Source organism: Sinocyclocheilus anshuiensis, unplaced genomic scaffold, assembly GCF_001515605.1.
Source record: "Sinocyclocheilus anshuiensis isolate Anshui unplaced genomic scaffold, SAMN03320099.WGS_v1.1 scaffold579, whole genome shotgun sequence".
Lineage (NCBI taxonomy): Eukaryota > Metazoa > Chordata > Actinopteri > Cypriniformes > Cyprinidae > Sinocyclocheilus > Sinocyclocheilus anshuiensis.
This window is the reverse complement of record NW_015551075.1, coordinates 3,394,950-3,410,890: the sequence shown is the minus strand read 5'-3', so window position 1 is coordinate 3,410,890 and position 15,941 is coordinate 3,394,950. Positions and strand designations below refer to the sequence as shown.

The window sequence follows — 15,941 nt, the reverse complement described above, 5'->3', positions numbered from 1 at the left end:
ATTATAATATATTTATATAGAGAGATTTTTTAATGGAAAAATATTAAAAGTTTGAAGAAAATATTTATTTTATTTTAGCTATTTTTATTTATTTTTTTATTTAGCTATATGGACCTAATTTTCTGTTTAATCCAATTAATCTGAAAAGTGATACACTGTCATTTAATAGATTAAAAACAAGCTGTGGCTGACAAAAAAAAAAATATAAATAATGGTTTACATGTACAGTTAATAAGTAAAGCTAAATGGTAATGTAAGCTACCTCTGCCCTCCAAAACTCGTTTTCCATTCTTTGTCAAGTCAAGTCACCTTTAACCAATACAGATTGCGTCAAAGCAGCTTTACAGTGTTAAACAGAAAAAACGTGTGCTGATAATGCAAAAGGACAATAGAAAACATGGTTGATTCAGTGATGTCATCGTCCAGCTCTGTCTTTGTACCCCTTTCTTCTTATGTTATATTATTAAAAATGTGGAATCCCTGTAGTGCGTTGAGTGCTCGTATGTCACTGCCAGTTCTCACATTTCAGATAAAACACAGACTTGAAGCCAGACGCAACCTAACTCAAACCGCGCCAAAGAAAACGCAGAGCTTGGAGACTCTCACAGATAAACAAATTGTACTTAAATTTAGAGCCCAGCACCCACAGGGAGAGAGTTAGACTTGGTAGCTTTAAAATCCAAAACAAATAATGGCCAAAGTCAAAAACTTTTCAGTAAATACCATTAATTCTCAAGCTAATCCAGATTTTTCATGTCTATTCTTGTTTTCAGTTTTTTGACATTACCGCCTGAATCATACAGTAGGTGGCAGACTTTCTACTTTTTAAAAGGCACAGTCCACCCAAAAATGAAAATTCTGTCATCATTTATTCACCATCATGTCCTTCCAAACCTAACATGAATATTCATATTAAGAACTTTCAAAATAGCCACATCAAGATGTTGCACCAGGTTTGACGTCAATGAAACCAATCTTGGACAGATGGCAAGGAAAAGTGACATTGAATTTTGGTCTGTTCCTCACATTAAAGGGGTCCTTCTTTTACAAAGTCTTGATTTTGTTTTGGGGGTGTACTAGAACAGGCTCTCATACCAAGTTGTTCGAAAAACACATTATTTTTCACATATTTTACATAATTACACCTCCTCTCTCCTCAGTCTGGCATGAACGGCTCGAATAGTTCTTGTATCAAATGAAGGCCCGCCTTCTGAAATACGAAATGTGCTGTGATTGGTTAGCTGGGCCAGTGTGTGCTGTGATTGGTTAGCTGGGCCAGTGTGTGCTGTGATTGGTTAGCTGGGCCAGTGTGTGCTGTGATTGGTTAGCTGGGCCAGTGTGTGCTGTGATTGGTTAGCTGGGCCAGTGTGTGCTGTGATTGGTTAGCTGGGCCAGTGTGTGTTGTGACTGGCTCCACTCGGCGCCTGGTCGGGAAATGTGATGCCCCTTACCATAGCCGCCTGCGAGCTTCAGTGCAAATATTGCATCAAAGTCAAATCAATTTGAGCGCGATTTAAACCCGGATGATTGTAACCACTCTAAGTTCGTCTGCCTTGGGAAAGCTAGCGTGTCTCCGACATAGTGATAACACTCGTTGCCTTCTCTAGTGCAGCTCAACCAGGTCTTGTCCCATTCGTCGATATTTGTGATATCACAAATCCCGGAAAATATGCGTTGTAGTCCAAACGAGTCGTTCGTTGTAGTTTTTGAAAAGAGACTTCTGTTAAATAAAATATCTCTTTTTGAAGTGGACTTTGAGCTTTGTAACTTTGCAGATATTTTTTATGCTCAAACAGCAACATTACAGACTAACTAAAGTTGAAAAAGTGAAAAAGCATAATAGGACCCCTTTAAAGTATCACAAAGCTTCAAAATACTTTTTTCTTCAAAAGACCACTTTTATGATGTTTTTGTGTCCTTTTCGGAGCTTGACCGCCCGGTCACTGTTTGCTTTCACTGGATGGAAAACAACAGCTTGGAAATTTTTCAAAATATTGCACTTGGAACAACAAAGTGAGTGAGAGATGTGAATGAGATGACTTACAGCATGTCAGGGCAGTTGTCTGGTTTGTCTAGCAGTCCTCCCTCCATGACAAACCGCAGTACCTGCTCATTGGACATGCCCTGATAGGGTTGCTCGGCCAGGGTGGCGATTTCCCACAACACCACCCCAAAGGACCTGTAAGAGAACAGATGAGAAAAGTTTGAATAGATCGACACTGATAAGTGTCTACAAGATGCTGACTTTCTGTTTCAATTCTGAGTGAGTTCCGTTGAAATCTCCCCGCTCGTAAAAGAACTGCTCCCTGAAGATGTTTTTTTCAAGATATATCAATATTTTCACAGACAATGTGAGTGATGTGTGTTCTAATTACCTAAAACTTTCAAATGGGAGCAAGTTGTCATTATAATGAGTCAGCCGCTCAGACAAATTATATAATATAACGTGGTCTGTTGATAATAAAGCTATTAAGCACATAACAGAAATACCTTCAGTCGTGCCTGACTCAAGTAATGCTTTTTCTTTCGGGTCTTATTCGTATAATTTTTCTGCAGATAAGTGTTGTACATCTAAATTAGATACAAAAGAGCTTCAAAGGCAGCCAAAAATAATCACAGGCTCTGTTCCAAAACCTAATGAGCTGCTTTGTGCTCTATTACTGCCTACATAGATTTAAAAATGCTTTACATTAGGCAGCAGCTCAGTGTTATGCACTGGACATTTCTCAACTGATTTTATAAAACACAAGTATTTGATAAAATGATATATTTAATTGCACTGAACTATTTGCATCAGTACTTTACAGTGATGAATGAAATTTTCTTTTGTAATCCACGCTGCGCAATTCACCATATTGAATTTACTTTCTCATTGAGCACGTCAATATGCATTCTGGGATCCCCTTTTACACAAAGCATAGATGCGACATGCTAAACACGAATAGCATTTGCAATATGACCTTATCATGTTGCTAGCTAACGACTATATTTTTAGTCCACTCAAATATTGAGTGAGGTTATGTGGATTTTTTTTATTCATACTATTAATATTTAATATGCATTTACAGTAATATAATTTCCTTTAAAAAATCATCCGTACATGCTCCAAACCACTTATCCTATGTAGGGTTGAGGGGACGCTGGAGACAGTCCAACACAGAGCTCCAAAACAAAATGAAACTAAACTAAACAAAAAACAAAAAAACAGAACAAAACGCAAAAAAAATAAAAATCACAAAACAAAACACTAAACAGAACAAAACACAAAAACCACAAAACACTAAAATCACAAAACAAAACAATAAACAGAACAAAACACTAAAATCACAAAACAAAACACAAAAACTAAAAGAGAACAAAACAACAACAACAAAAAAAAAAATCACAAAACAAAACACTAAACAGAACAAAACACAAAAATCACAAAACAAAACACTAAACAGAACAAAAAACAAAAATCACAAACCAAAACACTAAACAGAACAAAACAAAGAACACAAAAATCACAAAACAAAACACTAAACTAAAACAGAACTAGTGGTCAACCGATATTGGTTTTTTGACAGCCGATGCCGATATCTTGGAAAGCCGGGTGGCCGATGGCCGATATAATTGTATTTATTTTAATGAATATTTAAGAAATTTGAAATCATTTGAAAATGAATTCAAAAATAATTTTGTAAAATAAACATACTTATACTTTAGATGACAAAGTATTTTCCACAAATAAATAAATATTTTTTATAATTTTATAATTAAAAAGTAAGTAAACTGTAACCAAAAGAGCACAAAAGTTTGTGTGTATTGGGAATCATATTTTTTAAAATAAAGCCAAGGTAACACTCATAACACACATCATACATACAGCACACAATGAAAATGACATGAATATGACAGTGGGCAAGTGCTGCATAATTTGAAATCACGAATTTATGTTTAAAGCATTCAATCTGCACGGACTGAAAGTCACACAGAGAACACACGATCATGCAGGTCACATGCACACTTCACAAGATCTCACAACTGGATTCGACTAATTTTGCAAGGTTTGTGAAATTTAATTTTCATTAGCCAATCAAAGATTTGTTTAAATGATGTAAATGAGTATTTGCTGAGTGCTGACGGCAAACGAGAAAGTATTATAATGTTTGCCTTTCTATTACTAATAATATAAAAGCAATCGTTATAATACTTTTGTATACATTTTAATTCCTTTGTTTAACAGTTCTATCGGATTATTAGACAGACTTCTGTCCATATTAGACAGAACTGAACGATGCCAGCGAACAGGGAGAATGTGAGCACTATGTGCTCAGGCGCTGCCGCACTCAGTGCCGTCAAAATAAAAGTCCCGCCTCGAACGCATCGGCCAAACAGGAAAAACTTATCGGCCGATGCCGATATTTGAAAAATGCCAAATATCGGCCGATATATCGGCCTTGGCGATATATTGGTCAACCACTCAACAGAACAAAGCACAAAAATCACAAAACAAGCTAAACAAAAAAAAATTAAACAACTTTTTTTTATTGTGCTAAATAAATAAAAATAAAACAATATTATTTTATTGTGCCCATTGCAATGCATGTGCATGAAAGAAAGATGACACTGCATCACGCTGCTAAATAAGGTATATAATTTTTAAAAAAGTATATAAAAAGGTACATAATTTTGAACCGAGCCTGAATGTAGGTCAATATGTACCTATTCTATTATACTGTATGCCTCTTGATTCCAACCTAACATGCAACGGCAACTATAAGTAAGCCTAAGCCTAACTATAAGTAAGTTTTGACCTCTCCACTTTAACCAGTGGCGTGAATCTGGGGCACGACTGTCCGTTTGTCTGACAAATAGAAGACAGAAGAATGTTCAGGAAATCTGTCTGAAATTATTCATTATTTTGAAATTATTATTTTGCACTTCCATTTGGTGGCACAAAAATTGCACACTTAGACTTTAAGAAACAGCCATGATATTCTGATTCTGATCTTAACCGCCACTGAATACATTTTTTTACAATAAATGTTTAATTATTGGCGAAACACTACTCCTATGTCTGATCCTTGTGTAAAGTTTACCAGACATTCCTTATTATCAAGGCCTGACGGTGACCCTGGACAGACATGAAAGGTAAACTGTTAGGGCAGACTTCTCCAGACACCTGGAAGGAAACTTGAGCGCATTGTAATTAATTTCAATCCTCTTCCTGAACAGGGAGTGCTTGATTCTGATCCTTAACAAAAGATTTAAGCGCAAACCTCCCAGCGAGCCCAAACAGCTACTTATCACGACACGGGAAGATTAATCGACTAAAGATTCCTTGAGACTCTGGAATGCCGCTCATATCAGCCGCAGCTGTTGCCGTTTCCGGAAAAGCGCGGTCTAGACTCCCCAAGGCTTTCTTTGAAAGTTTATCAAATGAGACTAGCATGAGGGCCGATGAGGCTTGATTGCCAGCTTTGTTTGAAATATATGGAAAGATGTTTCTCCTCATTGCTTACTGCATTAACGTATGCACCATGTAATGGAAAATGTGTGTTGAGCGGTGCGAGTGTGGTTTTCATTTCTCGATCAGCTAGTGGACGAACTAAAGTGGTCACTGGGGCGGTCTTTGCAGATGTCGCTCTACAGCTACAAAGTCTAGACTGATGTACCCTGATATACTGTTCACTATACGTCTCCATTAATATCTCTCTGTTTTAACATCTTGCACACACTGATTCTCTATAGAACACACAAAAGCTTACCAGACATCAGACATGGTGGTGAAAACTCCATCTTTGAGAGACTCTGGAGACATCCAGCGCACAGGCAGCAGTCCCTTGCCTCCTTTTCTGTAGTAATCAGTCTCATAAATGTCCCGTGTCATGCCAAAATCTACAGATTTGAGGATAAATGAGGTGAAATTACTAAAGGTCTATAGTTTTACTTGAGATTTAGCCAAACAAAATGAAGAACATATACTGTATTTTCAGCAATTTATTACTTGTTCATTATGGAATAAAAATTGGGGATGCGCAGATACTAAAACACACTAAAAAGTCAAAGTGAATATAGGCATATTCTTCTGAAATGTTTGCCATAATTTACTACAAACCCTTTAATTTATTGCTACAGTACACAATGGTTAAAACAACACAAATCTTGAAGTCACAATGCAGCAACAGAGATTTTCTTCCAGGAGCTTGCAGTCGATTGCAATAGCAATCAATAGAAGCGGGTTTAAGCAGAAAAATGATTGGAGAAGTCTGGCATACATCACCAAAGACAAGTGTATTGTTTCACCAGAAGATCCAGTTATGCCATTTTGATAAAAAATTGCAATGTGAAAGAAATGTAAATCACGAAACACATGCATGTATGAATCGTTCACAATCAGATTAATGACATGCATTTACAAAGAGATTTCCATTTCATGCTAACTTTAAAATGATGAAAACTATTAGATATAAACATTTTTTATTAATATTATTATTATACATAAAAATTGGACAATAACTAATAGTGTTGCACATTCCTTAATTTTAGTATTTAATTTAATGAAACAATGCGCAATAGTGCAAATTATCAAAAGGTGTTAAATCTGAGGTGCAATTTGTCAATGCAATATTTTTACATTTAATAATTATCAATATTTACTGTGAAATGTTACCAATTGATGATAATTTACTTCTAAAATAGGCTAAAACCCTCTCTGAGAAACTGTCTCAAAATTGATTGTTTAAAGCACCGCTACTAAAAAAATTATATACCTGAAAAAAACTAGATTAACTAAAAGTTGGATGACTAGTCCCTATTTTAAAGCATTTCACACGTGAAATACAAGTCAACAAAAGCGAATACATTTTTTCCCCCATTTCATCACATACCACCAATTTTGACAGTGAAATCCTCTGCCACCATGCAATTCCTTGCTGCCAAGTCTCTGTGAACAAATTTGTTGGCGTTGAGGTAAGCCATGCCGTCCGCGATCTCTCCTGCCATCTGAATCATCTTCTTCAATGGCGGCAAAGGCAAGCTGGAGATGTTCTGAGGACGCAAGAGGAAGAGGAGAATGATCTTACAGCTCTACTCCAAAACCCAGTGAGTCTTGTGCATTTCATGCTGAAGCTTTGCATCACGCAAATGGAAATCAGTTTGGAGCCGAGTTAGAACATTTAAAATCAGTCACTTATAAGGTTGCATTTTTCATTTAGGATACAGACTATGCAGTACACATCATCACATCACACTAGGTATAGTTTATAGTTTAGAAACTGTGTCTCAGAACTGCCCATTTAAAACAGAAAATAGCAGTGAAAGCAAGCGCAGATGATTAATTCTGATTAATGGATATTGCTCAATTATGCATCAAAATTCTACTACACTACTACACAGGTGGCAATTCTTAACTTGCTGGAATTTAGAATAGCAGTTACAAATTCAGTCTGATTAGCCAAACATTTGATCAATGACCTGAAGATGTAGCGTGTATGCCTGTATTCACCTCAGCGGATCGAAGTGAGCGCAAGTAACTCTTCAGATCTCCTCGTGTCATCAGCTCCATGATCACCAGGGTGGGCTGACCCTGAGAAACTACACCCAGCAGACGCACCTAAACCAACCACAAACGACATCAGAGGAACCCACCAGCTAAAAGTCAACATTATTAAACCAGTTTACACCAATACTGCCACTATTTAAAGCATCAGGTAAGATCTGTCATGCATTCTCTGACTAACCACATGGTGACAGTTGAACTCCTTCATCACAGAAGCTTCATTGAGGAACTCAATGCGTTCGTGCAAGCTGGCCGATTCGTTGACCGTTTTAATGGCCACCCTGGTTTCTGGCTCATCTTTGACGACGCCTTTGGCGATGCCCTCATACACCATACCAAAGGATCCTTGTCCAAGCTCTCGGCACATTGTGATTTTCTCTCGCTCCACTTCCCATTCATCCGGCACATACACTGTAAACAAAGTACAAGAGTTACAAATCTACTGCATATTCACGAAAATGGTAAGTCAAGTCGATCTTGCCCTTGACTGAATACTCACTTTCTGCTGCGCTGAAGTACTCTGGGTTAACAGATGCGTAAAGGACTCCGTTTCCAAGCCTGTCGCTGTTTCTGTGGATTCCAGATAGCACGTTTATCAAAAACAGCACTAAGATGTTTAATGGAGAATCGAAAACAGCACAAAGATATTTAATAGAGAAAAAGCATGAAGCATTTCAAGATAAGTCCCTGTTTTTTTTTTAAATACAGTATCTGGTGATTTTGTCTAGAGAGGCCTATGCTGTTAAAATTAATTATGAAAATATGGAGTGTAGATGTGTTAAAACTGGTACCGTCTCTTGTTCAGATAGGTGAAAGCCACTCCAGCGACGATGACAAAAATCAGGAAAATCGGGATGATCATGAAGTACAGGTAGTACTCATAACCCGATTCTTGAGCGAACAAGAAGAGAAAGTTTGAAATGCAATTACTATCTAAATTTTCATATTTTGAAAGTTGAAAGGGATGAAATTCATAGTAAACTTACGTTCAACCTGATTCACATAGAAAGCTATCGGTTCTGTCCATGACCCGTTTCCAGCGAGAGACGTAGCCCGTACACAGGCAGAATAGTTCCCAGCTCCCAAGTTGGAGAGTTTCACCCCTTTGTGCTCCCTGTAGTGTTGACGGGACACACACTCGTGCTTCTCAGGCTGTTGTAGAAAAAGAAATACAGACACATACTGGTCAATGTAATTTTATGGCATAATGTCAGCAATGTGGTATAACTACCCTAAGATTGTAATGAAGAAAAAAGGCCTGTTGCATTAAAAAAAATGACAATTTTTTTTTTTTTTTAAAGAAAGCATTATTAAAAAATATTTAAATAATAAATAATTAATACATAAAGGTTGGTTTTATTATTAAATGTTTAAAAAAAAGTTTGTTTTAAAATATTATTGAAATACTTTTTTTTCTCTCTCTCGAAAATTTAGTTTTTTATTTTACTTTATTATGACACTGATTGAGTGATCAAAATACAACAGTCACCTCTGTTCCAAGACGATACTGTATCTCATACAGCAGGATCAGGCCGTTGGGTTTTTGTGGTTCAGGCCACTTCAGGAACACTGAACCCTCCAGACCTTCCCAGGTCACAGGACCAGGAATGTCATCTGCCCGGTCTACAAGAAAATGAAGAAACCAGAAGATTTGTCACTGACGTTTTTGAATACAGTGCTTCACCTTCGATTCCATGTAGATGTCCTGCTCTTACCTGCCGCTTTGGTGCGGGAAAAGATAAACGCGGCTGCGCTGCAGTGCCAACCCTCTTTGTTGCAGGCGTGCACGTCGATGCGGTATACAGTGAAGGGCTGCAGGCCACCGATGTCAGCGCTACGCTCCTTCACCTTCTTCTCTAAAAAGGAAAATTCCTGTCTAGGCGGCTCATCATCTGAGAAGTTTCCCTCCGTCAGGTTCCAGTTTCCCGCCAACAGAGTGTGGATAGATGTAGCATTGGCCACGCCAAACAGATCCCGCCGTCGCCTGTCAGGAGGTCTGGAACGAAAGAGATGAGATATACTGGAGTAACACTATAGGCTCAAATATAGGCTCAAATTCTGGTTGTGCAGAAACTGAAACTGGCTTTTTAAAAAACATTTACAGGAATGTTCATTTAAAAAATATATTAAAATAAAATAATAAAATAAAAATTGTATTATTTAAAAAATTATAATAATACAGTAATGTTTCAGTATCAGCACTATTGACCTCTGATAATACTGAACATTTTGACATGTGCCCTAGTTTGTAAAATTGGCTTTTTTTGTAATGGAAGTTGAATGTATCAGTTAATAATAATAATAATAATTATTATTATTATTCATAATTTTTGTAGTTATAACTTTGAAACTGTGTCTGTTTTAACATCAATCCCAGTGCAATTCCTTTCACCATAGACTTCCATTGTAAATGCATTAATATGCATTTACAGTTTGCAAACTGGAAAAAAAAGTAAAAAAAAAAAAAAGGATTTTATTATTATTAATCTGCCTACATTGTATAAAACAAGCATTTTCCTTTCTAAAAACAGATACACTAGAAAGAGCAGAGGAAAGAAAACACAAAGTTAACTTATACACAGTAAAAAGTGCATATTCATTTACAGCGCCCTCCATAAGTATTGGAACAGTAATGACAAAATTGCTTTGTCTGCTGTGGAGTCAAGACATCTGCAAATATGATTAAAAGATGAATACGAGACAAAACTACAGAATGTCACATTTTTATTATTGGGTGATTCAACAAATAGATGTTTTACCAACTAAGAAGATCAGCACTTTTAGAGTTTCAGTCCCTAATCTGATGTGAGCATCAGTATTGGGACAATTGAACTTAAAGCAAATCTAACAGTTTAAAAGCTAATATTTTGTTGCAAATCCCTTGCGTGCAATCACAGCAGTGAGTCTGCCGCCCACAGACATCACCAGACTCTTGGTTTCATCCATTGAAATGCTTTTCCCAGCCTTTAATACAGCCATTTTCAACCGTTGCTTGTTTTGGGGAATTTCTGCCTTTAGTCTCCTCTTCAGCTGGTGAATTTCATGTTCAGTCAGATTTAATTCTGGAGACTGACTTGGGTAATCTAAGACCTTCCAATTCTTTGCCCTGATAAACTCCTTGACTGAACTAGCAGGGTGTTTTGGGTCATTGTCCTGTTGCAATATGAAGCACTTTCTGATGAGTCTTGTGGCATTTTCTGGAACATTGGTAGCCAAGATGTTTTTGTACACTTCTGCATTCATTCTGCTATCACCATTGTTCATTAAGTCATCAAGAAATTTGAGAGAGCCTGTTCCAAAGGCAGCCATGCATCCATGACACCACCTCCACCATGCTTCACAGATGAGGTTGTATGCTTAGGGTCATTTGCAGTTCCTTTCTTTTTCTCCACACTTTTGCTTTCCCATCACTTAGATAATAGATAACCTTTGTCTCATCTGTCCATGAAACTCTGTTCCAAAACTCTACTGGCTCACCTTTGTGCTTTTTTGCAAACTCTAATCTTGCCTTTCTATTTTCGGTGCTGATCAGAGGTTTGCATCTTGCTGTGCAGCCTCTGTAATTCTGCTGTCGAAGTCTCCTGCGGACAGTAGATTGTCAGACCATCACTCCAGCTTTCTGGAGATTGTTGGTGATTTTACAGATACTTATTTTAGGGTTCTTTTTCACAGCTTTTATGATTTGTCTGTCATCAACGGCTGTTGTTTTTCTCAGCCGACCAGGTCGTTGTTGGGTCCTGTAGTTGCCGGTGGTTTCTTTCTTTTTCAGGACATTTCAAACTGTTGATTTCTTCATGCATATTGTTTTTGACATAGCTCTACTGTAATTGAGTTCCTCTTTTCTTTTAGCATCCAAATTGCTTGCTTGTCTCTCAAAGTCAGCTCCCTCGTCTTCATCCTGGTTTGTGCGTGTCGTCATCAATTGCAAGACTCAGAATGCAGAAGCAATGGATATAACTTTTAATATCGGAACAATTAATGCAAAAGGACACAGCTGATCACTTAGAAAGACCTGTGAGTCAATTGTCCCAATACTGCCAGCTTTCTGGAGGTTGTTGGTGATTTTACAGACACTTATTTTAGAGTTCTTTTTCACTGCTTTTATGATTTGTCTGTCGTCAACGGCTGTTGTTTTCTCAGTCGACCAGGTCGTTGTTGGTTGCTGTAGTCGCAAGTGGTTTCTTTCTTTTTCAGGACATTCCAAACTCTTGATTTCTCCATGCCCGTAATTTTTGATATACCTCTAATTTGGGTTCCTCTTTTCTTTTAGCATCCAAATTGCTTGCTTGTCTCTCAAAGTCAGCTCCCTCGTCTTCATCCTGGTTTGTGCGTGTCGTCATCAATTGCAAGACTCAGAATGCAGAAGCAATGGATATAACTTTTAATATCGGAACAATTAATGCAAAAGGACACAGCTGATCACTTAGAAAGACCTGTGAGTCAATTGTCCCAATACTGATGCTCACATCAGATTAGGGACTGAAACTCTAAAAGTGCTGATCTTCTTAGTTGGTAAAACATCTATTTGTTGAATCACCCAATAATAAAAATGTGACATTCTGTAGTTTTGTCTCGTATTCATCTTTTAATCATATTTGCAGATGTCTTGACTCCACAGCAGACAAAGCAATTTTGTCATTACTGTTCCAATACTTATGGAAGGCACTGTATGATCTTTAATTGGCAAAGACATATTGATTTTTAATTACAATCAGACTTTTAGAATGGATGGATAGCGATATAAAATGTTTTATTTACATTTGCTCATACAGCGGTACAGATGGTGGTTAATTCTGAGCTAGCATGTGTGTCGTATGTCCCCATACTTATTGCTGCTGTCATGTTGTGTATTGTGGGGGATGGGCAGAAGTTAAGTGTGTCTCTTGCCAAATTGGACCATGGTTTGGGTGTCATATGTCCCCATACTTACTGCTGCTGTCGTGTTGTGTATTGTGGGGGATGGGCAGAAGTTAAGTGTGTCTCTTGCCAAATTGGACCATGGTTTGTGTGTCGTATGTCCCCATACTTACTGCTGCTGCCGTGTTGTGTATTGTGGGGGATGGGCAGAAGTTAAGTGTGTCTCTTGCCAAATTGGACCATGGTTTGTGTGTCGTATGTCCCCATACTTACTGCTGCTGTCGTGTTGTGTATTGTGGGGGATGGGCAGAAGTTAAGTGTGTCTCTTGCCAAATTGGACCATGGTTTGTGTGTCGTATGTCCCCATACTTACTGCTGCTGTCATATTGTGTATTGTGGGGGATGGGCAGAAGTTAAGTGTGTCTCTTGCCAAATTGGACCATGGTTTGTGTGTCGTATGTCCCCATACTTACTGCTGCTGTCGTGTTGTGTATTGTGGGGGATGGGCAGAAGTTAAGTGTGTCTCTTGCCAAATTGGACCATGGTTTGGGTGTCATATGTCCCCATCACCCAATAATAAAAATGTGACGTTCTGTAGTTTTGTCTCATATTCATCTTTTAATCATATTTGCAGATGTCTTGACTCCACAGCAGACAAAGCAATTTTGTCATTACTGTTCCGATACTTATGGAGGGCACTGTATACGTAATCATCACTTAAAATCAATATTGGTTGGCATAATTTTTCAGGATCTCTTCTTATATTATACATGTCTTTGCCGGTCAACTGTATGACAACTTTAGTTTTAAATGCAGTTTATTTTCTGTGCTAATCGACAGCGGTTCAGACACAAGAAGGTAGCCTTTTTTCTTAATATTGGGGAGACCATTTTTAACCCCATTTGTGAATGTGTGGGGTAACAACCACATGTCTGGTCTCCCATGAGAGCAAGTTACTCTCGTCCTTGACAAAGCAATCACGGATACTGTCCTCAGACGATCTGACAATGACTCCATCCCCCTGAATCCTTCCACACACACACACACACACACACACACACACACACACACACACAGCTGGTCTCCATTCCTCGGCCTGCTAACACTCACACGCTGGAGCATTTTGTCCCTCAACTCCCTACAAGCTGCAAGTCCTTCCTCTGCCTGCTAGAAACACACAGCCTACCACCACAGATGGGTTGAGTTTGCCTGAGAGCATGTGGCCAGAGAGACGCGATATGAAGCTATACATCCCTCTGTATATGACTGGATATGCTGACCCAAACACAGTCTCGTCTAATCGCTGGCTAAGTTTAGAATGGAATACAAACCTATTGCATAATACAGTACAGTTGAACTTTTTTCAAGAAATTTATATTTTTATATACATTATTTTTATTCAGCGAGGATGCATTAAATATACCAAAAGCAACAGTAAAGACTTTTGTGTTACAAAAGATATCCATTTCAAATAAATGCCATTCTTTTGAAATTCATTAATTCATTAAAGAATCCTGATAAAAAAATTAATCACTGTTTCCAAAAAATATTCAGCAGCACAACTGTGCAAATCAGCATATTAAAATGATTTCTGAAAGATCATGAAAATCCAGCTTTGCATCGAAGGAATACATTGCATTTTAAAATATATAAAAAAAGAAAACAATTTTAATTGTACTGTATTTTTATTACATTTTATTTTCAACACTCATAAGAACAGCATCCCTTTTTAATAGATTTTTTTTTGTAAAACTATAAGCATCCTCACTGTCAATATTGATTAATTTAATTAATTCTTGACGTATAAAAAAATAATATACATATATATATATATATATATATATATATATACACACATTTCACAATGGTAGTGTTGGACATTATTGAAAACGAATATTATGGGGACAGTGGTTATAATAATAATAATAATAGTAATATTTAAAAAATCAAATAAAAGAAGCTACGCACAAATCTGGTATTCTATAGTCTCTAAATGTGTCTATGGTCTACAGTATTTATTTATTTATTTTTCAAATCCACACACTTAGAAAAAGCCACATGATTTGAAGTATCAAATGAAATCCCTAAAGCTAAATTATTACCAAACACCTTTTTAGTAAGTACCACTAAAAACAGCACAAGTCATATGCTAGCAAGCCATTCTGGACATTTCCATTCTCTAAACCAGTGACTTTCTCTCTTCTTATCTGTCCCTTCTGTTCCCACATCCCTTATTCATTCTCTCTCAATCTTCTTTCTGCGGCTCCCTCCGTGCAGAGTGGCATTCATTGATCTGTGTGCTCTCTGGCTGGAGGGGAACTTCCCTTTATTTCATTGGTATTCCAGATGGCATTACTGTGCATTTCCTGGCAGCCGAGCAGTTTGAGGGGGAACGGCAACTGAATGGATATGATTTCCTCTCCTTCTCGTTCCCCCTTCCTCCCGCTCTCTCCAAATCCTGAACTTCGAGGGAACTCGAGGTACTTCCCTCAATATCTCGGTTTTCAATAAAAACAGGTTGTGCTGGCCCGGGTACAGACATACTTCTCAGCTGCCTGACATAGTTCTGGCCCCGCAATGACAAACACGCAGAGGAAAAAAATGGACCAGACACAGCAGGATAATCTAGTCCCAAATAACACAGGCCAGGGTGGAGAATCAATGCCATTTTCATGTCCTGCATCGCCTGAATCTTGAATTCACAGATGCATTGATTTCAATACAAGGTATACAGCGATTTTGGCGCTCTCTGCGGGACACATGCGCCGCCCTGCCCAATGATGGATGATAATAGGATACAGATGTCGCTCCTCATTTTAGCACAGAACACTTAATGTGTTACACCTTTGAGATCAGAGAGAAAATGTGGCTTACGTAGTTATTTACATCTCCTGTGCTATTTGGATCCAGACCCAAGAGCCTGTACCACACGATTACTAACACCAGGGGCGGAGGGAAACAATTACTGAGGGAACGCTGAAAATGTTCCAAAACAACCTCTCGGACAAGAAACGAAAGAGCCATTACAAATGCTAACATCCAGAGACATCAAGAGTCCCTTTCAATCTTCATCTCTGAGATCATGAAAGGTTAACATGGATTTATTGATAACTGAAGCTTTTAATTTGAAGTTTAATGGATGTTTTGTACTGGCTGATGCATCAAAACATGAATGGGAATGAGGTCACATGTACGAGACTTCAACTCTGACACTCATTTTGAAGTTGTTGCCAATTTAAGTAATGGGTCATGCTTATGTCATTCCAAACCTGCAGGCTGTGATTTTTCTGTGAAATACAAAAGTAGACTCCTTACTGAGCCTTTTTCTGTACAATGACAATGTATTGTAAAAGTATCATGAAAGTGGTCTTTTATAGCCAGTAAGAGTTTTTAATTTAAATGTTTTTTTATTTTATTTTGTTCAACAAGGACACATTAAACTGATACTGGATATCTCTGATAATGATAAAATCTGTCCGATAACTGATTAATTGGCAGATAATTTTTTTAAATCAGTAATACAAACAAAAACTAAAAATAA

The 15,941-nt window shown here is 37.6% G+C and overlaps 1 pseudogene; it reads right to left on the bottom strand.

Moving 5' to 3' along the window:
- LOC107662301 (insulin-like growth factor 1 receptor) overlaps nt 1-15,941 on the bottom strand; it is a 118,348-nt pseudogene that overhangs the window by 4,891 nt on the left and 97,516 nt on the right.